We start from the raw sequence: 26,895 nt of genomic DNA, 5'->3' as shown, positions 1-26,895 counted from the left end.
TTGTCACAATTTTGATCATTAAAAATACCAAATAATTAATTTATAAAATACTAATATTTTTTATATTTGTTTTAAATATTGTAAAACATTTTAGATTATATTTTTATGCATTACAAAAACCCAATATTTCTGAATTTTCTGAAAGGTCAAAGGACAAAGTGTCCTAAAACTGCAAAAACTGTCCTACAATGCATTGCAATCTTCCAATGCCGATTGGGCTTATTTCAACTTTTCAAGTTTTTTTATAAATAGAGAGGGCGGCCTATCTGCTGTGTCCTATCAGGACATCAGTCAATATGAGACATTAAATATTGTACCCTTACTTAAATGCGAGGATCTAGAGGATACATGCCTGAGAAAATATATAATCTTTTCAAGTTTTGTGAAATTAAGGGTGCAGGATTAAGCTTAGTTTCATTATTATGAAATGGAAAATTTATATTTCTATAAACTAGAAATCCAAACATGTTTACCTTTGGAATTTGGCATATTTTTAAGTACACCAAATTCCAAATACCCTCAAGTATCAAATATTTCAATAGTTACTGATATATCCTAGTAGTAATAATTAAATTTGAAAGTTGCGTAACCTTAAAAAATATCAAATTGATCAGCTCATTTTGTACAACATAATTAATGGTATGATATGTCAGCTGTTGTATTTAATGTTCAATTCTCAGAAGAAAGAATTATTGCTTACCCACAATGCTTTGCAAATGGCTACCAAAAATGTGAATAAATGTGCCTTTTTAGTCAGTAATACTCTGATTTTGCACCAATACTTATTATTCAGACTTAAAACTTCCTCTTTTTAGCTGATTTCCTCTTTTTTTTTATTTACATGTTTTCTTTTATTTTCAGCCCAATTTGAGCCATTTACCCCAATTTCATGCTGTTTTTCAGCTTTTGTTTTTTTAGCATTTTCATCTTTTTTCCTTTTTTTAATTTTTTATAAAGACCCTGTTTCAGGTCTGATTATTATTAATACTTAAATATAATCTTTTAGGGATAAAATATCATGTTGGAATTTATACAGCGCCTAATTGGGATCTTTTTTTTGTGGATATTTTGTGGATATTTTTACCTTGAAAAGGTAGAATTATGGAGGGACTTTTTGGTGGGGAGGATTGGGGAGCTACATCCTCTCTCTCTCCCTCGCATATGGGCCTGGTTGGGTACCAAACTCATAACTGCATAATTGTAATGGGAACTGTTGTGCGGTAGACTGTTAAATTGGGAGGGAGGTTTTTCAACTTTGCCACAAGGCATGGTGCCATATTGATTGATAGAATCAGTAAGTATTTCAGTGATGTACACTGGGAAGATACTTCAATAACCTTTTATTTAACTGTAGCTCAATATTTAGTTGATTGAACTCCGTCAAGCTGCAAAAACAACTTTCAATCATTTTATTAATTAAGATCGTTCATTGGGTTTTACGCACCACAATTTTCTCGCTTTTAACATTTTATGCGAAACCTGGTCCCATTCCTAGAAACAAATTTAAGAGGATTTTCAGTATTGATTGCTCATCCCACATATCTTCTGCAATGGGCTATTCCATTTGAAACCATACACCCTTATGGAAGACATGACCTTAATCTCTCACACAGGGGGTGTAGATAATAGGCAATCCCATTTGAAATTCACACCCCCTGTGTGGAAGATTAAGGTCATGTCTTCTATAGGGGGTGTATGGATTTCAACTGGAACAGCCCAATTTTAATGTATAGATCCAAATGGAAACTGCATATTGAAGGGTTAATATGCAATAGCTGCCTTATAGACATGTGCCAATTTCTGCATTCTATATTGTACTCATCTAAAAATATGGTACCTGACAGCTATATTGCAGATAGGGCTTTCTTTAACTATAACCATAGGTTGTACTTAATTCCAAGAGTTTCTTCAACTTGAAAATGCAACATTTTTCCTGGTAACAACAATCATTAGGCCTAGTATATGCAGCCAAATATATACCTAATCTGGCCAGGGAAGGTCTGAGATATATTCATAACTTCAAAACCAAACTGTCATATTACAAAAGCAAGGGGTCATTAAAAAGCTAATTTTTGCCCATTGTTACAAATTAGTTAATCTTAATATTTTGCTGGAATTGGTCACATATCATTTTCAATGTATACAAACATGCATCCTCCATTGACAATGTAAACATGGTAAAAGGTCTCCATTGGTTAATGATGACTCTCACAAATCTTGCAAAATGGACCCTTAAGGTTAGCAACTATTTTAAACAGTTTGCGATTTGGTAGTTCACAGCATCTTGCGAAATCGGAATGGTAGTGAGCTTTGGCAAAAATTGCAATGGTCATTTCATAGCGAGTGTGTAGAAGAATTCAAATATCACAGATATACTTTTGTAGGTCCTGTGGTTCTTGAGTTATGTTGTAAAGAGGGCTGAAACAGCAACACTTTTGTAAAACGCACATAACTCATTCACAACAATAAATCAAGCAAGTTTTCAAAGTATATGATTTGTAGAATGAACTTTTGCAAAACATGAAAGTGTTATTTTTCAATGAAATTCAATTTTTTTTGGCTGCTTTGACAAACAATTCCTAGCCTACCCATAAAAATATGGCAAATTTCAAAATAGGGTCAAATTATCATCCAAATCAGGATTTTCTTAAAAGCAATCAAAAAGCGAATTGTGTTATCTCTGGAGGAACCGCTCTGTATTTTATACTTTAGTACTACTTTAAAAGAAGTAGAGCAGAGCACGAACGGCAACATTAATTGACAAACATGCTCGAATTGCAACATTCAGCATTTCGAGTACAAAACAAACAGTGACACGATAAGTTGATGACAAAAGTGAACCACAAAATAATGAGAAAGCTCACTCTTGAATGCTGTACATTATATTGCTAACCTAGTGGGACCCCTAATGTACATCAGGCATGCGTTTGTTAATAAAATGGGAAAAGATGAATAAGGTTGCTAGACAAAGATGCAGGAAAGAGGCATTCCTGGAAGCATCCTTATGATGCTCATATTTTTTTTAAACACAGCACATTTTTTCAGGAGATCAGGGCAACCTGTTGTTGATGAAAATAAATTACATGTTTCAATGTCAACATACTTCATGAATGCATGGTGACATTTTCACTATGGACCACAATGACCTCATCCCAATGACATAGCTCTCTAACCTTTTAAACAATCATAGTGCAAAATTTGACCTCAAGTTGCAGAGTATGAGTTTTTGTACCCAAATTTTCAAAGGTCATTCAGTGAATTTACAAATGCGCCCCTGATAGATGAGCATGTTATGGATTGTAGTGATTGCAGCCGCGAGTCAATAAACTGCTTGAAGCTTTAAAGCTGAAGATTATATTTGCAAATCCATTGCAAAATGAGGGAATGTTTGAGTAAAAGGAATATTTAATGAAATTTCATACCGTAAAAGGACACCAGTTCCAGTTATAATATAATCTGGAGGATATAGCAGGGATTTGTGTGTGTTTTACCTGTAGAGACGTAAAGGAGCATCGAGCGATTTTTAGAAGGTACAATTTTAACAAAATTCTCACAACTTACTTTGTGAAGGTTGGTGGCCTGTGACCAGCATCCATTGGTCTTCAATGCCGACTGATGTTGGGTTTGATAGTAGCAGGAAACTGGGTCATGTGACCGGAAGTAGCAACAGTTGACCTCCGACAAATCGACAAATAGTTTTGAAAGAAAAATACATTGCCATTATAAGGACCTGTTATTAGACAAAAATATGTTGCCATCCCAAGGGTCAAATGGGGGGAGGTCGATGGTCAGATATGTTACAAATACCTCCCCAGCGGCGTAGCTGAGATTTTTTCCAGGGGGGCAAGCATGTATGGGGCAGGGGCCCAAATCCACCAAATTTCCCTGCACTTGGGGGGGGGGGGGGGGGCAGGGGCCCAAATAGACAATTTTTGCCAGGCTTATTGATAATAATCGTATGGTATTGCATATCGTATGGATTCCCATCTCTCTACCCCTCTCTCCCCCCTCTCTCTCCTCTCTTTTTTCCTTTTTCTCCCTCCTTTTTACTCTTTTTTTCCTTGCCCCCCCCTGGCAGCTACACCACTGTACCCCCGATCAATCAGCCAATATGAAAACCAGCATAAAGTGAGGCAGGTGTGAGTATAATATACTTGTTAATATCACAGCCAAACCTGGAAATTATGTTTATTTCCTGGCAAGAGAGATAAATTTCCCTCCAACTTAGCAGGATTTCCCACCATTTCTGATGTATTTCTTTATCCAGAAAAGCAAAATTTCCCTCCAAATGACCAAATTTCCCAGCAAAGGAGATTGCTAAATGGCCTATTTTTTCCAGGCCTGATAGTAATTTATGGTCTAAATTGTTTATGGTCTAAATACCTTAGTGGGGTCTGGAAAATATGTACATTGTAGGAGATCATACTATTTTTTTAGTTTTGAATAGGGTGGGGTTAAAAAAGTTAAAAAACAAATTATAACAGAATAAAACAATTTCTAAATGGATAAAATCCAATGAAAAAGTTGAAAATATAATATGATGCGAGATAGCTTGATACAACGACGCATGCGATAGAGACTGTTGTGATGCATATGAACTTTGATCTAAGCTAGCGAGGGTCACTTGTCACATGATCACTTTCCTTCGTCGAACGAAGCAAGCGTACACATTACAAAAAATAGCTTTGTTGTACGAAGTATTCCTTCATCAAAACAACCCTTCTAGGTTACGTTGAACGAAGCAATTTTAATCTTCATTGAAGGAAGATGTGTGTACACATTAGGAAAAATGCTTAGTCAAAAGAGAGTCTTAGTCAAATTGCAGTGTTATTGCTTGACTCATCTATTTTGAGTTAATTGTACATTGAAGTACATGTATTTACCAAATACCTAATTAAAACAAGGACAATAGATTATGTCTATTAAGCATTCTCATTCAATCAATCAACTTTTGTATGCGATGTACCTGTATACCATTTTATTGCATTTTATAGCTATCTTTACTGCCTATAAAAATAATTAGATGAGCTAATTGGTATTTTAAACCCATTATGGTAAATTGAACCATGATTGAACGAGATGATGAGGTTCATGGAGCGCTCCTGCATGATATGTTATGTTGTGAATTACAAAGTTACTTTAGAGCAGAGGTAATGAGATACGGGTGTTGAGTTGAAGAGAAAAAAAAATCAAAGTGTTGAGAAGACAATGTGATAGAATCAATGAGTACCAACTCCACCAATGGGATGTTCCATTTAAAGTTCACACTCCCTCCTGTGAAAGATTGAGCTAAAATCTTCCACAGAGGGAGTATACGTTTCAAATAGAATAGACAATTGGGTAACTACAATTTGAAATATTCACTCCAGTTGTGGAGGATATAGGTAGAGTCATAATACCGGAAGATGAAATGATCACCTCTGACCCAGGCTGCAAATTAAGGATTCTGAAGGACACCCATTTCAAGGCAATTTTGAAAGGGCACATCTATTTTACAAGACAATTACATGTTAAAGAATAGCAGCAATTAATGGGGCATCAAGGCAACTGGTAGGCACCAAAGGCAATTGCCTTTGGTGCCTTCGGTTATTTTACAGCCTGCTCTGACCAATTACATTTGAAAATAATACTCCCACTCTTCCACAGGGGTAGTGTGGATTGCAACTGGAATAGCCAAATATGTGCGTCACTCATGGAAGCCACTTGAATTTTGCTGATGGTGTTTCTAGATATTTTTAGGAATTTTTTTACAATTTTCCTAAAATCATGAAAAAAAGTCCTGGTAAGTTTCGAACTCGAATTTATGTCAACACACTGTCGACGTTGAGATACGAAATATGTTGACATCAAAAAAACGGTGCCCACGCCGGCCCTAATGTGACCTGTTTCAGTCATGGACTGTTGTAGGCTATCTACTGAAGATAGTATTCACAATGTTGTAACCATGTAGTTTTTGTCTCGCCTGAAAAGAGGAGACTATATCGTGATGTGATCAAGCTAAATTAGTCTGATGTTGATCAAAATTCAGTTTTCAATTTCATTAAATGAGCCATTCTCAGAGCTTTTTTCTGCTGAAAACCCCATCATAATTAGGCTTACGCTTCCAGAGCTTCAAAATCAATATTCCTCACATTTGACTTATTTTGCTTTAGTTTGGAATCAGGTTCGAAATTGGCTTCAGTTTTACAGATATTATAATTATATTATAATGATGCTGGAAATGTATTCTACAGTTATCAGGCACTGTAGTTTCCCCAGCAAACACAAAACATTTTCAAAACATTTTAAAGGCATTATATTTTGTGTTTTGGTTTTGATAAAAACGGTTCAATAACATTAATAAACCAGAATGACACGTTTATTTTTAAAAACATTTTGCAAGAAAACACACTGCAGCAGAATTTCAAAAATATTGTCCGAATGTTATTTTTGCATACTTTTTGCAACCATATTTTGCAAAATATTTTGTCAATGTTCACTTAAATATCACAATATTTTGCATTAAGTTTTCAACAAAAAAAATCTGAATGTTATGAAAATGTTTTGTACCCTTTATATAACCTGATAGGCCTATTTTAATTTTTTTTGGCAACCTTTTCTAACCTTTTGCAAAAAGGTTTTATTTTTGCAAAAGGTTGGGTAATTGCATGTTTGAAATGCATTACAGATAGTACTGGCTTATTGATCACTTATGCTTTATAAGATAGATGATTGTATTGTAATAATATCCACTAAAAATAGCTTTCTATGGTGGGTGGCAACATCAAAAACACTTGAATCCATTAGAAGCTTTTTGTGTTTTTTAATGCATTATTGTTTCTATTCTATGGAATTTTAAATCATGGTTTGCTGCTCCTTTTTTTCAGTGGAGATTTCATGATTTGTAACTTGTTGCTTTACCTAGGTCTCCTTAAACATTAAATTAGACTAATGTAGCCCACATACCAGTGGCGTACCGTGGCCGCTCCTACCCGGGGGGCTGAAGGAAAATCAATTTTTTGCCGCCCCTTCCTCAACAGCCCAAAAATGTTGACCCAATGTTTTTTTCGGTGGTTTGAAAACGTGAAGAGCAAAAAGACAAACAAAAAAAACCAGAAGGATTTTAGGCTCTAGCGCCCTAAAAGCAATGTATAGTACCAGTTTTTTGTACTTTGTCAAATTTTTCCGCCCTTTTTACTTTACTAATTCATTTTGCCGCCCCCTTCTTCTTCCGCCGCCCTTCTTTTTGCCGCCCCTTCTTTTTCCGCCGCCCTTTCGTTTTGGCCGCCCCCTACTTTGAAGCCCCCCCAAAATATGCGCATGCATACGATCAATTTGATTGATCATTATCAAAGACCCTAGATACAAGAGTGGATAAATACAAAATCTACCATTGTGTACTGTACACAAATGAACATAATAGTGATTTTATTGTCCAACCATCAATAAAATCAAACTAGAGTAGATCTCGTCAATAATATTGAAGAGAAATATTTTTTTGTATCCATTCCTGCATCTAGGGTCCCCAATATTGATCAATCAAATTGATCATGTATATGGGCGGCATAAGGCATTAAGTCATGACCCATAGCGATATTCAATATTTTACATCTGTGTGTGTGTGTGAAGAACTCAATGAATTTCACCAATTTTGGGTATGACTGATTGAACTTGATACAAATGACTATAAAAAGAGAATGTAGATTACACATAAACTTGATCGATGAGTGGTCTGTTTTAAAAGAATGAGAATAAAGGTATTGTTATGAGACCCACTATCATCTGATCTATAACATGGAGATAGCATTATGGAACAACTTGGCATGCCATCTCATTGTTCCAATTAAAATAATACCATGCTCCCATGTCATATCTGGCAATAGATATGGCTGGGTCCCAAAACAATACTTTATTCTCCAAAAGAAAACACTGATAAGTGGGTTTAATTTAAGGAATATATTCCCCCATAACAAGAGGAAACATAATAATGAAAATAGGTTAAAGGCAGAAGTCAAGATAATTTTAACAGCAGCAGCGTTACTTGAGCAAAACTAAGTTGTTTTTGAAAGCGTCCCTCATGAATGGTTTCTCAAATTAACTTGCCATTTTCAATTTCAAAGAGAGCTAAAGATAGAGTGTGGTTTGTCTCAGTAGAGAGCATTATTACCAGCGGAGTATTGAACATGGAGAATGCGATGTGATTGGCCTAGTTATCGTCCCCGTTGCCAAATAAAGTTCGGAAAGAGGACTATAAAAGGAGTTCCGATGTATGTGTGTCTGGCTGCTTGTGGCTGTACATGTATGTGTTAACCTTTAATGTTAACCTTTTGCAAAAATGTTAACCCTTTTAGCATTTTTTGTTGATTTCTTCCACATACTGTGATGGATTTCAATGGGACTTGGACACAATGACCCTTGGGTACATCCATGTGTGTGATGTCAGTTAGGTGTAATGTCAAAGATCATCTGGGGATCACTTAAGGTCATTTTGCAAATATGTTTATTTAAAAAAAACAATTTTACGAACCACAAAAACCCAAGAACAGCCCTTCTGGCTGGGACACATTTTATGCACTGCGTAAATTACTAATCTACTTGTTAGCAGTTTGACGTTCGATATTGAATGGAATATATTGGCATAAATCAGAATGGCTTGTTGCTTCTTCACTGTTTTATCATAGTTCCCAAACTGTAGGATGTCTGTTATAGTGAGCCCAATTAGTGGGTTTTTAGCAGGTTCGCCGTCGAACAAGTTTAGAACTGTCAAGCTTTCGTCAGGAGTAGCTCTGACTTCTTCAGGACAAAGTACCTAAGAATGAGATATGTAGACTGCCCTTGCCTACTGATGACTCTGAAAAGAGCCATTCAATGAAGACTGCCCCTTGTCAACAGAGAACAAGCAGATCTCGCCTATCTGCTAATATAAAGATAATATATAGTGAGCCCGTTGGTCATCAACTAGGTGCTCTTGGTTGTACATTGGCTCAATAGCACAGTTCATAAACCTCCATGCAATAATTTAATTTTAATTATAGCTGCAAAATTTACCTCATCTTATGGAATATACATGAGATTTTGAACTTACAATCATCCATTCAGGTAACCCCATTTGAAATTGACACTCCCTGTGTGGGAGATTAAGGTCATATCTTCCATGGGGTGTATGGATTTTAACTGGAATAAACCAATTGCATGTTTGGCCATATTTCGAAATCGCCACCCCTGCCCCCCAGAAATGCAACTTATTTGGCTACATCACATCACATATTATCAGTTGAAATTTCAAGTTTGTAAGACCTGAACCACATTTTCATAACATCACTCACAAACTGCAAACAGTGTGTGATGGATGGGTGGGTATAGTTACTGATTGAGAGCCAGGAAATTAGGCCGGCTCAGTGCTTGAGTGTTTCCAAGTAAAGTCATGTGCCAACCTCAAGGTAATATGGTATGTCAAGATACTAGTCTAGTATGTATTGTTTGCATGGGTGACATTGGGCGACTTCACATGGAGGTGATATCTGAATCAATGCGCACTGGGATCAGTTTATGCACATCAATGTGAACTTCTATGTGAGCCTCCTAAGAGTCCTAATGAAAGCACTTTCATTCATCACATTTTTAGTTTGTTCAATGATCCCTGTATTATTATGTTGACCATATCGCTCATTCTACAAAATCCGGTGCCAATAGCCTTTTTTCCATTCTTTGGTCCACAAACACTTTGTGGAGCATTTAGGGCATCAAATATGTTGTTTTTCTGGTAGAACTCAACAAGATCTACACGGACATATATAGTTTTCCATACTTTAAATGCTTTCTTCAGCCTGATTAACCCTTGCAAAGGCTCAAAAATCACTAAAAATGCGTTTCCACTGCTCAAGTGTCACATCTAATCCTGAATATTTTCTTTGAATAAATGCGATTTCTTCACACATATGGTGTTTTTTAATTAGACAACGCACCATCATATTGTTTATCAACATTATTTTTTAGTGATTCAAACATCTTTGTGTAATTCTAAAATAAATTGCACTTTCCACCAAAACACTGTGAGCTACGTTACCCCTGTTTAACACATGTTCTTGGAAAGAAGTAAAACAGAGGTATCAATGTAATTTGCGGTTTTTGAAAGGAAACACTCATAGGTTTTTAAAGATCACAGTAAAAATCGTGATGCTGTAGCATTTTTGGCATAGAAATGTTGTAAACATTGAAATTTCGACCGACCATGTTAAGATTGGTGAGCTACGTTACCAGGATTCTATAGTATGCACTTGTATTACATGTACTTCCTAATAATATGTGAAGGCTACTAGTAGTCGAACCCCATTTATATTAGAATTAACCGACATAACATTCTAACGTTCGCAAATCACATTAAAAACATTAAAAACCAGTGAACTACGTTACTGTGAGCTACGTTACACACTCATTTACGCATCTTCAAAACTTCTATGAAATGGTGAAATCTGTTTTACATTTCACTCAAGTGATCTTTAGTTTGCTTTTTATGACCTTGGATTGCGTAAAACCAGCCCATTTTGTAGTTGGTAACGTAGCTCACATTACATTGAGTTTTAGTGTTAAAAAACATCATGACTTCCTGAAAGAAAAATATGCAAGTGGTGTTGGCAATTTTTTACATCTGAAAGTAGTGATACATTTACTCTTAAAAAACACAAAAAGCAGGTCTTTTTGAACAACTTTAATTTTTTCTATTTTTTTAGTGGATTGGCACCGGATTTTGTAGAATGAGCGATATACCTTGTGTTTATATGGGCATTTTGGGCATCAGTACCATGAGTTTGTATTCAGATTTGGACCTTACAAAAGTTTGCCTAGTCATTTTAGCCATGACTTTTGTGTAGACTACAGGGTGTCCCAAAAAAAGAGGCCCCTCATTGCGCCCTCTTTATTTCCTATTTCTGACAAGTTGATCAAATATATTGGTATGTAAAGAAACCTTGAGTCGTTAGCTTTAATAAACCAAAACAATTATATCAATCGGCCCACAACTTTTGAAGATATGCTCTTTTAAAGAAATGTACCCGTTTTTCACTCTGTCCACGGAGAAGGTTTGGCTACTTCAAATATTGAAAAGGAGTACATATACCATGCATGAATATCAAACATTCCTCAATGATAACTTTATAAAATAACTTGGAATGAGCTTTACCGGTGGGTTTATGGGCAATGGATTTTGTTAATAGTGTCATTAATTTGTGGGTAAAATCATAGACAATTTAAGGTCTATGGTATAGGTATGAAAACTACCTCCACCTAATAGGGCACCGAAATTTTCCTACACCAAAGGCCAACATTTCATTAAAATGATATATTTCAACATGAAGCATCAAAAATATCAATTTGGAAATATTAAACTAATATTGAACTTTGCGAGAGATCATATTATGCTCTAATTCAGAACAAGTTAGATAACTTCAATACTAACAAAAGCCAGATAGATATCAAGTTATTAATTTGAATCTGGTATATAGTGGTATTTAGAGAATTTTATTATACCCTAACTGCAAAGCAATTTCATGAATGCAATGACAAATAAAACTCTCATAATTATTCAATTTAGTGAGGATAACGAGACCCTTTGGCTCTGGTTTAATTGGAAAAATATTATTTTGTCGGGAGTGTTTTGTGAAGGGGCATTTGTATCAGCTGCTGTACGTCACATGCTCAGATATTAAAGGGGCATCTTTATTTTGCCATGAAGAATTGACCATTTTCCTGCACTTTTCTCTCTTGCATGTTAAAATCAAAAAGCTTGTGTCTTGTATAACTTTCTCTTTTCTGAAAATACAATACATTAGGCAGTCAAATTCATAATATGTGAGTCTTAGTAGCCTGGGGGATACTCAAGTTTGGTTCGGGTAGGAGCACTGCTGCTGAGAATTTGAAAGGCGACCTATCCGTATACCAATTTTTAAAAGAAATTTGGATCCATACTAAAAGTCAAATTATGCGGCTAAATTTAATGCAAAATGGCAAAGTTTTCTGAACATTTCAAATTGTAATATTTTGTCTATAGGTAGGCAAATTGGGATACCTTTCAGCAAAAATGGGTACAATTGTGAAAAAATAACTCTTCCATATGCCAATCAAAATTTACTTAGAAAAGAGGGTCATTGATATACCAAATGACCGAGAATGAGACCCATGTTTGTAGCACAACCCTGTGTGGTCACTTGTGCTGAGTACCCCCCCCCCCACCTGAAGACACCAGATTGAAAAATAGTTTTATACTTTCCCCCAAAGCTTGAAACTTTGGGTTGCACTTCTGCAAGAACCAAAAGACTCATGAAAAACTTTGTCAAGATAGTAGGCCCAGACAGGTTTCAATTCTAATACAGGATATGTGGTAGATATTATATTTTTTGCTTCCTAGTAGTTATACAGCCAAGCAAGTTGTTTGAGGTCGGTACCCTTAGAGCATCAAGTTGAAATAATAAGCATTTCTTATTACATCTATGTATCGTCTTTTATGATTCATGTGATTATATTTGACACAGAGAACTCGCCAGTAGCAATAATATCTGAAATGATAGTGATCCTGTAGTCAGGATTACACATAGTGAATGGTGTATTATATCATATCAATGATGATATGTCTTACATTATGACAGAAAAGAACAAAGAAACATGATGAATTCTCTCTGGAGAATGAAGTAATGAAAATAAAATGTGCTTTTAGCATAGATTTAGGTATACGGTATTGTTTGTTGTTGTGCACAAGACGATTATTGGTAGCATTTGGGCTATTATTCCATTTGAAATCCATACTAAAGATTTATCTAAAGTCTTTCACAGAGGGAGAATGGCTTTCAAATATAATATAATAAACAATTGGGTAACTTTGATTTGAAATACTAACTCTATAGTTGTGGAAGATATAGATGAGTTGACTTATGGCGTCAATGCCTGGCAGTATGCGCACGCATCATCACAATTTCCATTGTTTTTTGCCTGGCAGTATGGGCACACATCATATTTTGTTCAGGGCTCATGTATTTAAAACTCCCGCCTACATCACAATAAGGCTATTGAACAATGTAGTGGTTGCATGGGGTTCACTCAAGCATATCGATGTACCAGTCCCTTGCCTTAGTTGATAAACATTGAGGTCAACTTATCTATATATAGGTAAAACTATATACATGGCTCAAAATAAGCTAAGGTGTCATAAAAGTGTAACACACAATTATTTTTCCAGCTCTTTTCTCTTGGTCTCCAACCAGGTTTAAATTATAGTATGCACATATATCGTTCATAATACACTAAAAGAAAGATAAGTTATAGACCATTTACTTCACAAATTTAATTTTCTAGCCCTTGCGTACGTTATATTTGACAGACACAATTTTGATGATTTTCTGCAATCAAATAAAAATTTATAAAGTATTACAAAAGGTATTTTGTGGTTATTTAGGTGTAGGACCTACAGCAACTGATTGTGGGAAAAATGTGTCCAAATATTACAATAAGGAGGATAAATTGTTATAAATAAAATATGTGTGTCTGTCAAGCCATAACATACATAAGATGTCTGTCAAATGTAACATACAGAATAATAATTTGGCAAAAACAGTAGTTCAAGATGGGAAATTGAATAAAGATCACATGCAGTTTATAAATCACATGTTTTAAAACACTTTTATAAACTCTAAACTATCATCATAATGTGAACATCAAGTGATTTTTAATTTTTTTAAACGTATTGCGGATGTTACTTTTGACAGACACATACAAATCTTAGCGTACAAACTTATGTACAAATGTTTGACAGACAACACTTAACAATGGATTGTGTCATCAAAAAGCTTCTCCTCACAAAGTGATAGTGCCACAAAGCTAGGTGGAGCTAAATGCTATGTCATGTAGCATAATTAGCTGTATCACCCTAGTTTAGCAGGAATTACAGCACCGTCTTGCGTATGTTACTATTTGACAGACATTTCAAGAAAAATTTTAAAATTGTTATATGTTCAAAAAAGATGGCAGCCTCTTACAAATTGATTATAATATGGAGAAATGAAGTTATTTACAATAGATTTACCCTTTAGTTTATGCTTCAAGTCTTTGTTTATAAAAAAACTGAGGGACTTCAAAATCAATCAAAAGTTTGACAGACAATAGTAACATACATAAAGGCAAACTTTTAAATCCTTTTTTTGATATATTAACTTATAATTCATAATGCCTCTTTCTGTTTTTTTGATTGGTTTACTGCACCATTTTGGGAAACACGTCACATGAATTTCTATAAGGATCCATAAAAAAAATTAAAAGCTGTTGAAAAAAGGCGTCTCTTGGCATGTTACAAATAAAAGTGTAAAAATAGGCATTTTTACAGCTATTTTTTATTATTTTTATTATTTAGAGTGAAAGGATTTTACTTAAATTGTGAGCATACATGCTATGTCTTTACTACCTAAACTTGCCACTAAACTAGCAAATATTCCATTTCTATAATTATTATTTTAAAAAAAAGATGTCAAAATATATGGCTATAATATGACACCTTAGCATATTTTGAGCCACATGGTAATATGGGTTTCAAAATCATTAATCCCAGCCAATTCCATTAAAAAAAATGCTCTCCGTCTGAAAACTGTTCTTAAATCTTCCACAGAGGTATCGCAGATTTTAAATGGAAAATAACCCAGTTATATTGTCAGAATTTTTTGGAGGAAAAGTTGATAAGAGTATACATAGCTAGCTTTAAAGTGGTCAACCCATTTGTTCAAAGGTGTGTTATTCCGAACTGAAAAAAAGGATGTAATTCCAAATATATTTGGGTTAGGCAGGCAAGTGATAGGGTGTGGGTACATGTAGGTGTGTGGGTTATGCTTGGGGTTTTGCTCAGTTCAGAATAATGCCCCATTTGCTCAATTCAGAATAACATCCTTTAGGAATAATGCCTCTTTGGATAATGGGTAGGAACCAAGCTGTACAGACCAACATGCCTTATATTAGATATGTTTATTAATTTTGTAGTAATAGCATGACCATAACAGCATTAGCCTGAGTTATGCCAACAAGCCAACAAATAAAAAAAACCACTATACATGAATGAATAGCAGAACACATTTGCAATTTAGCACTGGAATGTAACTATTAATCTAATAATGTATGTTTATTTTCTTGTTTTTCATTTGCATGTTAATATCCAATCAACTTTCAACCAATAACATGGCTAATGGACCTGGCGTTTTCTCTACAACCTTTACAGGCATAGGTAAGTGAATTGAATAAGTTGTATGTCCTGAAGAATACACTGGTTTTTTTGTATACTCCTTGTAGTACTTGCATACATATTTATAAGCTATCTACAGAAGATAGCAAAACTTAATCGGTATAAAATAAAGCCATCAGCTTGAAGAAATAAAAGCAAACAAACTCAAAAGGAGGCATAGCTGCTATGTGTTAAGGGGGTACTACACCCCTCGATAAATGTTTGTCTATTTTTGCATTTTTCTCAAAAACTAATAACACAGTGGTAACAAAAGTTAGGTATATTATAGGGGCAAGGAATTCAATTACTACACTAGCATTTCAGGGACCCAAGACAAGTGGTTTGTTATTTATGATAAGAAATAAGGTACCGCTAGGATGTACCTCATTTCCTATCATATTATACTGAACCGCTTGTCTTGAGTCACTGAAAATTCAGTGTAGTAATTAGATTCCTTGCCCCAATAATATACATAACTTTTGTTACCAGTGTGTTATTATTTTTTTAGATAAATGCAAAAATAGTCACAAATTTACCACAGGGGTGTAGTACCCCCTTAAATATGTACAATACAATATATGTATTGTACATATTTAACACATTGCAGCTATTGGAGTAACAAGATTTTGACAGAACAGCAACGATTAACAGCAAAGATAGTTTTAAGTGTTTATGTTTATATTTAGTGCTACCTATTGCATACAGCTAAATCTACAAAAAACTTGATATGAATATTTTTGGGCCATATGAACTAGAATGCTATCTTCAGTAGATAACAGATGTGTTTTTTGTGTAAATTGTCTGCTATTTACGAAGATAGCATTCAAAATTTTATTCCTGATATAATGAGTTTCTCATTGAGCGTGTTTATAGTGAATATACCGCATTTTGAGTATACCGTGTACGATAAACCTTGTATATGTACCGATACCCTTGCTGTTTATAGTGAGACACAGTTACCGCACAAATTATATACCAACTAACATTATCGTACATTTGCAATGACCCGAGGTCACACAGGGAATGTGTAAATATTGTGGCGCGAGCTTTAAACAACCCATTCAACAATATGATCATGGCGGCAAACATGTAGCTTCTGTTTTGATAACTATTGGGGTGAGAATCGTTCCGAATGTCCTGCACGCATTCTACGCATCATGAAGAAGCTCCTACTTCGGTAATACCGCATACAATTTATACTGGTGTGTTTATAGTGCAAATATCTCGCGACAATATCCTTCGTTTGAGAAGGATATCGATGTACCGTACACACATATACTGCTAGTGTTTATAGTGGCCAAGTATCCAGATAATTTCTGACCGGATAGAAATTATACCGCAATGTACCGCACATCTGCTCCCACTATAAATACGCTCATTGTAACATGTAAATTGACGATGATAGTGTGCAATGTGCTGATGTTTAAAAATGCTGTGATTTTATAAAGTCAGAGTTTCATTTTGGAGGAAAAGGTGATAAGAGTATAAAGATAAGATGTTATTCCAAATATGCTGTGATTTTAAAAAGCTTAAATTCCAGATGGTAACAGTACTTTTAACTATATTTTTGCATTGTGATGTGGGAAACTGTAAGATGGTGATGATAAAATAAGGGAGTTGATTTCTGATGCTAAGATTCAAGTGTAATTTATATCAATGCTGTTTACTGAAGGTGATGTTAAAACTTGGATTAAATCAATCAACATCAATGTAGAAATATCAGTGTAAAATGAAGAGCAAGTCATTATTAACACTATGGGGAGGATTCTAACTGTGCTAACAACTTACAAGGTGATGGCAGCAGATATGCAGCTCTGTCATTATTGTGAACTGCTAGGGGATGTAAGACTGGAATTGGCTGCAACACCTCTCTTTTTTTTAAATGACAAATTATCCATGATCCTCTGTTTTCAATTTGCTATAGGCTTCATTAGTTGGTCAAGTTTTTGTTTAAGTATGTGTGTCAAATGTACAATTCAAGACAAAGAACATTTTGTTACAAATTCTGTAAGACCAATAATTTATGAAGGAATTGATAATGACGAAGGCACCATAGAAGCACCTGTGTGATGAAAATGTATAATATCCACCTTTATTAATCTTTAGTAAGATTAAAAAAAGACAGCTGAATTAGCATTGAAAATGAACATTTATATAAGTATAATTGTAGGTAATGAGTGTGCAGTTTAGAGACACGTAAGCATGCCATAGTGAGATGTCTGATGTGTCTTTTGCAGTTGACTAGCTCCCTCTGTTGGGCAAGCAAAAATCTGTTTTCAGCTTGTACACACACAGTTAATCACTAAAGGCAGTTTGTCACTAGTTTCGGTAGTGAAGACAGTTGGCTTCAAAAAGCGATAAACAAGTAGTGTGAATCCAGTTCAGCTTTTTATTATTTTTACTTTAGTTGATAAAATGTTTATTAAATATGGAGAATTTGATAAAACAACTGCTGATTTGACCTATGCAACTTCTTTTAGTCTCTAGTTTGAATGCTATCTTCAGTAGATAGCAGTGTATAAAATTGTCAAAAAATACATAGATTTCTATTCAAAACAGCTAGTGAAGTGTGCAATCATTAATTTTAAAGTTACGATTCTTAATAAATGTGCTTCTTTTGTTTTATAGATTTAATGCTATCTTCAGAAAATAGCAGTGTATAAAATTGTCAAAAAAATACATAGATTTTGATTCAAAACAGCTACTGTGTAACTACTCTAATCTATAATTATGATAAATGTTTTGAATGCTATCTTCAGCAGATAGAAATATTAATCAACTATATATTATAATTTTAAAGTTATGGTTTATTAATGTGCTTCTTTAGTTTTATATATTTAATGCTATCTTCAGTAGATAGCAATATTATTGAATTTTCAACAAATATAAAGAATTTGATTAAAACAAATAACTGAACTGTGCAGCTACTTATAGTTTGATCAGCTCGTAATAGGCGGGAAATGTTAGGCTTTTACCACTACGCCAAAAAAAAGTAGACCCAACGTTAAGAGTGCTATTAGTTGACCCAATTGGTCTATATGTTTTGTGTTAAGGGATCTAAAATGAGGCGTATTATGCGTTTTCGACAGTATTTTTGTGGGACATATGAGCACCTCAGACCTATCGAATTGCATTCTGAATACGAAGCATGTCTTTCTGATATCAATAATTTTCATTTTTTGAAAATCACAATGTAATACAAATTTTATGACAAATTATAAAAATTTGATATTTTTGATATATAACAGTCCTCGAAGTAAATTATATAAATCTAATGATATATTCTTAAAGTGTATGTAGCAGGGAGGAAAAGCCGACGGTCAATTGAAATTTTGACCTTTCATATTGAAGATATGGATTTTTTTCCCAAAAAGACATAATTTTTTTGGTGTTTTGGGAAAAAAAATCCATATCTTCAATACCAAAGGTCAAAATTTTCAATTGATCATCGGCTTTTCATCTCACCTACATACACTTTAAGTATAAATCATCAGATTTATAAAGTTTACTCCAAGTACTGTTAAATATTAAAAATATCAATTTTAATGATTTGCCATAAAATGTGTATTAAATTATGTAATTTCAAAAATCAAAATATTTGATATCAGAATGACATTCTTCGTATTCAGAATGCAATTCGATATGTCTGATGTGCTCTAGTGTCCCAAAATAAATACTGTCCAAACGTTCATACCCCAGCCCTTAAAGAAAGTAGACAATATGTGGGACTTGAATTAAAAATTCTTGATGATTTTGGGGAGATGTCACAAGATAATTCTCAAAATAAAATATTTTGATATTAATCCGCGATGTTACAAGGCCCGCCGATTACGAGCTGATCAAAGTATAAGTCTCTATGTTGCAATTTGAAAGCTATTCGCTGTAGAAGTAGCGATGGAATTAACAGGATTAATTACCTGAGTGATGTGTCTACACAAACCTTATGGCTGTTTTAATTCCCGGCACTGTACATATGTGACGTGTCATGTCAAAAGGAGACACTTTTGGGCAGGATCGTAAATGGAGAAATAGCAAAAAATCTGCCGGTGGGTGATTTTTTCACAATTTGTGTTTGTTGCAAATTTGTGATGTTATTAATGTTAAAAAATATTGTCTGATAGTTTCAGACCGGAATATAACCGGCATCTTGTATTTTTTGAGACATTTTTCAAGTTAATTCCTACTCTCAACAGTGTCAATAATATTTTTAAAGGCCGATATCTCAATTTCCAATTTTATAATACCATAACTTACGAACTCAATATCTTTGCTTAGGAATGTCCAATTTCATTGGGGAAAACGGCGTTGTAGAGCAAAATATCTCTATATTTAAGATAATTATGTAAAAACCTCAAAATTCATAACCTGCCCAAAAGTGTCTCCTTTTGACATGACACGTCACATATAAGCAGGATGCACTCATCACCTGTGTATCTGTGCAATCACTGTCCAACAGGTGCAAGAAACATACATGGACTGGGCATAATGTGAAATTTCTGTAGAATTACAAGCCAGATATTTGTCATCTATGGTACAATACAGAGGAATAGTTGTTATGACAACGTAACGTATAGTGGAGGGCAATACATTCGAATACATTTGTGAATAGTGTAGACACATATAGCTATGATAATAAATGCTGTTACATCACCACTTCTACTGCAAGCTATGGCAATATCAATCAAAATATTTCAACATTTTAGAGTTGTGGGTCTTAAATGAGGGTACTTTGAATGCTATCTTCAGTAGATAGCAGTATTGTAAAACTCTACAAATGCAGAGAATTTGATTGAAAAAAATTGAGCTCTTCAACTACTTTCTGTGGGTTGAATGTTGAATACTATGTTTAGTAGATAGCAAGTTGCAATATTAATCAAACTATCAACAATTAAAAGTTATGGGTCTTAATAATTATTAAACTTCTTTATTTTATAGGTTGAATGCTATCTTCATTAGACAGCAATGTATAAAACATTTGGAAGACATCTGAAAACAAATGAGCTCTTCCTTCTTTCTTCCTTCCTTGCTTCCTTCCATTCATTTTTTCTTTCTTTCTTTCTTTCTTTCTTTCTTTCTTTCTTTCTTCCTTCTCTTTTTTCTTTGTTTGTTTGTGTGTTTGTTTCTTTGTTTCTTTGTTTCTTCCTTTTTTCTTTCTCTTTCTTTCTTTCTTTCTTTTCTTTCTTTCTTTCTTTCTTTCTTTCTTTCTTTCTTTCTTTCTTTCTTTCTTTCTTTCTTTCTTTCTTTCTTTCCATCGCTCCTTGTCTGTCTGCCAGTATCTATCTGTCTTTTTGTTGTTCAAGGATGATTTAGGACTTGGTACTTGCACATATATATCATGTACATAGAATCAGTGTGTTCCCTTTGATTACAGTGTCCGATTTTCTATTTCTAAAAAAAGAAATTAACAAAGGACAGATAGCTTGATTGGATGGATGTAATTTAATTAAATTCTTTATATAGTATTTTCCTTGCATGGTCAAGATTGTTGTTTTGTGAGCGCATGTAAGATTTATTATCGTAGCAAGTAATAGCTGCCTGAAGCAGAATTTGTCTTGGAAAGCGTTGGCAGAAAAGGTGATATTGGCACATCATTTGAAGGGCACTCATTTAAAGCAGGATCTGTGTTTAAAGGCTATTCATCAAGGCCACTAAAGCTACAGAGTGTCAGAGATTGCTTTGAAAACCGGGCAGCCAGGGCCAAAATTAAAAAGGTGCAAAGTCGACAATGTTGTGGGCCATTGCTTGCTCTTTTTGTTTTATTTTTGTTTTTAAAAGGAGTGTCAAGTCGATATGCTGGAATGATTGCTTTTCACTTAAATTACAAAAACAACATTAAAAAAAAAAAATCCCGATCAATGTTGCATGTTTTTGCAAAAAACTTGATCATGATAGGAAAATACTGTTCACACAATTATGTCTTTCTAAGCCCAATCCAATTCTTGGATCAACATGGTTAAATGGTAACATATGGGAAGTGCAGACTCCCTGGTAACATAGTATGATTTAAGAGGGTTTAATCTTATTGGTATTTAGGCAAAGGTACACCAATAATGTTAATGCTCTACGTGCTAGCCATAGGCTTTAACTTAAAGATTCTAAGTTTTGAGATATTTTCTCAAAATAGCGAGAGCTATCTTAAGAACCAGTGACCATGAATACCAGGCTTGTTTGTACTATTTTAATGCATTTTTCATGCTGATTCCAAATAGGGTCATGAAAATTTACGATTTTGAAATTTTTGAAGAAAGTTGAAGAAGAGCTGGCTGTTAAATTTTTGTAGACATGGCAGCTATGTGATTCTCAACAGATACAAGACTGAGCTGAGTGGTACAAGTTAATTACTTGTCAGGTATTGAATGTTGCACAGTATGTTCAAGTGCATAATTGGTGCTCTAAATTTACAGAGGGTGTGAGGGACAGTCTGGAAGAAACAGTTGTGTGTTTTGTTTGATGTAGAGTGGGGTGCATTTGCCAGCAAACGAGGGCAGGATACACACATGCATTTCACATTTAAACTGTGGACATCTCTACAGTGGGGGCTGTCCTCGGTTCAAGGTGGTGTGCAAATGACCACAATTGTATGTTAGTATAATGCATTTGCGAGATATTGTACATGAAAAAATAAATAAATGTCGGTGATTTAACATGCGCTACACCTAAGTACCAGCACACTTCAACAATTATTCCGCTGCCATTAGGATATATCATAATCATTTCCGCTTCCACAAGTCCGCAACTGATGCACAGGTACTCTCAGCTGACTTGGATTGTGATTACCCCAGCAGCTCCCCATTTTACACCTGGGTGGAGTGAAGCAATTGGGAATTAAGCCGTCTTGCCCAAGGACGCAACACACTGGCTGCGGTGGGTCTCGCACCCACAACCTTTCGATTATGAAGCTCTAACCATTAGACCACGGTGCTTCACATTAGAAATATTGTCTATAGTTGCTAGGTAAAATTTCATCTTATTCATGTACATACAAAAACTGGTAGAAAACATCCTCAGTATGTCGATTGATGCGGATTTAGGCATCCGTGTTTGCATGACTAAACTTTATCCATGGTTGGAGGTGACCACCAATCAGTAGATGTATGTCTATGGTGTGTTTTGGAGTGTTGTATTACAATTTGCTTATACTCTCTAAAATTAATGTAAAAGAGTGAAAAACTCATTCCCCAAAAGAGTGATTCACTTATGAAACCAATGAAATGTGTATTTTAACTTTAAAACCACTAAAAAAAAAAGTGAAAACCACACTAAAGGAGTGAATGTCTTGTTCTTGAACTTATTCAAGGAGTTAAATGAAGGACAACACGTTTTTAGAGCATATGGGGCACTGTAAACGCACACAATCATGCATAACTCGCAAATTTTACAATGTCTGAATCAACTTAAATTTTTACAATTTCGTGGATATCCTTTTCCCAAAAATCACAAAATGCCCCTTTTAAAAACGCTATAGCTACTTCTACAGCTTTGATGGTCAGATGGTGATTGCTATAAAGCATGAACGAATAGAAATGTTTGTGAATTTTGTAGAATTTTCAAGCTCCCAAATATTTCTTTTTCCTGTAACATGCCTTTCAGAAAATGTATACATTTTGCATATTTTTTGCTGCAAAGATTCCTGGCAAAAATCATGGTTCTTTACAAATCGCAAACATTTTGGGCTGTGAAAAAATGTACAGTAATTTCTATTGGTTATTTGCTTCTGTTGTTTTGTTATTTGAAATATTCACAACACACAAACATTTCATGCATTCTGTGTAGTGTGTTGCGATATTGACATGTTTCATTTCTTATCAATAAAATCATGTGACGGGGCGGGGAGACATTAGGATATTAGCAATATTATCCGACCCGCATGACGTCTTTGTTTTTCATTAAAGTCGAAACATTATAATGTTAGTAGTATCACCATATGGTGTCTTCTAGCATTATAATCCCTACTGTCAGTGCTTGGTGAAGTCAGATCTGTAATAAAGTTATTTATATAGATGTGTTTTGACATTTGAACTACATGAGCCAATCTCTACCTTTTATCCTTCTGTCCTTCGGCAATTTGGTCCACTCATCGTGTCAAAATTCAATTGAAATTATTTTTGTTCAATCTATTTTGTATTGCCTGATACAGGTCACAGCTCAAATGCAAGGATATAAGTCAATCAGATTGCCAAGATTATTAGTTGTTTCAGAATTGCAATTTGTTTAGAGCTTATTATTATTAACTCATGTTGTATAAAACTTGAAGTTTTGAGTTTTTTGAAATACCAAGAACTGAATTAGTAATAATAATAAGAAGAAAAGATTTATTAATAAAGAAGATTAGTCTTGTTACTTTGCTTCAGAGGGGTTTCGTCCCACTTTAATAGATTAATTCCTTGCATTTTGTTTTAATTTAAATATGTAGGCCAACATATAACTGTGTATATTAAGAGTATTTTTGTGGATCTTTAGCATCATCTTTAGCATCATCAGCTTGGGTAGGGACACTGCCTTCAAAAGTCTGGAAGTAGGACCCATATTTTTTACCAATTTTCATCAAAAATATGACCCATTTCTATACAGAATACAGAAGTAGCCTATTATATTGGTCAAATGTAGGCCTAATACAAATTTTAATATTGTTGTATGTTTTGGCATGGTCAATTTCCCAATGAATTTGAGAAAAGTTTGACAATAACCCGTCATGCATATAAATATATAATACCAATTTTCACACTAAAAAGGACCATCTAGCATCTACCAGAAGGTAGATGAACCAATCTCAATCTTTTGTGTGGAAAGAATACACCTAGCAAGCAATTTTTTTCATCAAAGATCAGCTGAATTTTGCTGGCTCTTGATATTTGCTTGGAACTTGTAAGTGGACAACCTAGTCAGATGACGTCACATTGATTTACGTCGTAGAAGTTGCAAGAAATGATTCTTCAAAAATCACAAGAGCAACTAACATCCGGCTGATGACATTGAAAGCCAGAAAAAGTGCTCTTGCTAAGAAAAAATGTACGTAGTGTAAATTTTTGAATCAAACATGGTTTAATATTGCACTACTCTGAAGATATATAATACTAGATTAGCATAGGCTCTGTACTGTGTAATACTTTCAAAGATAGCCCTCTACTAATTGACGGTTAATGGCTGCATTTCTCAGGCTATTCCATCCAGGTACGCCACAGTCAGTGAACTTAGCCAGTTCTACACTAGATAAAATTTTAATATTTTTTTGAGATGGGCACATTTAGTTTGAGAATTCCACATGGAATCTTGATTTTTTGCTTAAGCATGTTAAGTTTAGATGCAAGAATCATCTTGCTTCCTTGCCGAGTATCAATTTCTTGAATATATCAGATGATAAAATGCCTTTCAAACGTAACCAAACCCTTCCTAAAGAGTTTGAATGTTATCAATGTATAATCTTTTCCTATTGTGTGATAAATTGAAAAGAAACTAATGAAAAAGATTGACGATAGATCATATTTTGCACTAGCAGCAATAATATGACTAACGGCAGAATCTCCTACAGGACTTGGTTACTATGGAAACTAGAAAAGCTTCAAATCTGATTTTTGTCAGTCAGATTACTGGAGGATCCAGGGTGGTTATGGTCTAATCTAGGCTACCTGCAGGGCATTTTACAACTTGGATTGATCTGGTTTAGGATATTTAAGAACAAGACCTTAGTAAGGTAAATATTATTAGGGTGGCTATCAAGAACTGGGGCAGACAAAAAAGCATTTGGTTAAATTAAATTTTATTATAAATTTGGGCAGCCATGATCACACTTGCCATCCTGTTTGCACTGTAGCCAAGATCACTAGGAGCTCACACATGCCCATTGTACTTTTCCAGGGAGAAAGACAGGGAGTGTGCATTTCAAATGGGGTTACCTGAATTGGTGACTCCATTTCAAATCTACACCCTCTGTGTGGTAGGTTAATGTAATGCCTTTCATAAGGGGTATGGATTTTAAATCTATTTGTTAGGACATACTGTAGTCAACTACTAAATCCCAACATATGTTTAAACATTTCTGTGAATGATCTTTGAATGATGAGGAGGGGAGGGGGCAGAAATGTCCAAAGAAGTTGACCAAGGCCATAAATAGATGGTCATTCAAAGAGGGGACAAAGGCCATGAATAGAGAAGAAGACATTTATTTCCTAAGTCACATTATGACTCACTTTTGAAGCCTGGAAAAGAGACTACACGTTCACAACCAGAAGCCATGCAGTTTACCCAATAATTTTGATGTTTCTGGGCAAAGTACCATGGCGCCCTATGATTGGACATTTTGTGTACATTTGCAGTTGCGATAGATTTGACATTTTTTTGTTTCTGCAGCAATTTTTGGTTCTCCACTGCCATTTTGATTCTCAGCTGTGATAACAAAAGTCAGAGATTAAGAAACTAGTTTGCATCTTGTGATTCTGTCAATCAAATTCATTACAGCCTGTGATTGGTTAGTAGCGTGTAAACGGAGGTTGATTTATCTGGTGCCTTCATCAGAGAAAAAGAATCGCAGAAAATGGCAGATGATGTCATTACTTTATATACAAAGCAAAAAGCAATAAAAATCCCTTTGAAAAGGAATGTGCCACAAATATGACTTCCAATGAGGGTAACCTATTTCATTTAATATAAAAACTAACCATAGGGCACAATGTTTTTCCCGCTGCGTTCAGAAATTTCAATCATCCTAACAAATTGTTGCAAACAAACGGTTAGGTGATGTCAGATGCAAACTATATTTTCGTTATCTCTTGACTCTAAGATTTATTCAGGGCTCTTGCTGCTCTGTTTGTCGCGACAGTAAGCAGATATCCTGTAAGCCATATGTGTGATGAATATAGTTCAGACTAGATCAATCTGGATTCAAACGTGTCATATGATAACCACATTATTCCCATAATTCCCCAATAGCTTTAAAAATATTGCTAATCAAATCTAGCAATCTCATTTTTTTTGGTATAAATCTTCACGATTGGTTTATAGGGCCTTAATTGTTTGACATTTGCATATGTGGCTGTAGGATATTTTTTGTGAAGTATATGTTGCCATAACCTCACCAAGATTTTCGATTGGTTTTCACTCCTCCTTATTTTGTCAGTTTTGTAACCAGCACTAGGATCCACAACATGCTCATCTATCAGGGGCACAGTTCTTAAACCCCAATACATTTGTACATTCATTGAATGACCTTTGAAGATTTGGGTGCAAAAACTCTGCAACTTGAGGTCAAATTTTGTACAATGATTATGTAATTGAGGTTATTGGACTATGCCATTGGGATGAGGCTATTGTGGTCCATAGTGCAGGCTGTTAAGATTTAGTTCAATGTGGGTTACCATGGTAATGTCAGGTGCATCTTGTTTGGGTTAATAATCTAAAAGGTTAGAAAATTGGAAAAATGTAGACATTTTGTGAGGAAGATTTATCATGGAAAGCTATGTGCTAAAAATATACTGCATAAAATAATATGGTAGAAAGTGGGTGATTAGAGCTGTTGGCAGCACAGGTGATAATCATGAGAGAGTAAATAAGGAGGTTCCCCTTAAAATGTGTAGGGTCACAGCAGCTGAAAGGTCTATCCCGTGATGCTTTGTGGTTCCACTTTTTACAGAAGTTTAATTTCCATGCAGATGATGTCTTCTCAAAATGTT

At 34.6% G+C, this 26,895-nt stretch overlaps 1 protein-coding gene across 3 annotated transcripts in view; it reads left to right on the top strand.

The window, feature by feature from the left end:
- The window catches only part of LOC140162964 (3',5'-cyclic-AMP phosphodiesterase 4C-like), a 573,837-nt gene that overhangs the window by 157,619 nt on the left and 389,323 nt on the right, over positions 1-26,895 (top strand). The gene's annotated exons all lie outside the window — the stretch shown is intronic.

This window comes from Amphiura filiformis, chromosome 1 (assembly GCF_039555335.1).
Source record: "Amphiura filiformis chromosome 1, Afil_fr2py, whole genome shotgun sequence".
In the NCBI taxonomy this organism is placed as follows: Eukaryota; Metazoa; Echinodermata; class Ophiuroidea; order Amphilepidida; family Amphiuridae; genus Amphiura; species Amphiura filiformis.
The sequence above is the reverse complement of the archived record's forward strand: the minus strand, read 5'-3'. Positions and strand labels throughout refer to the sequence as shown.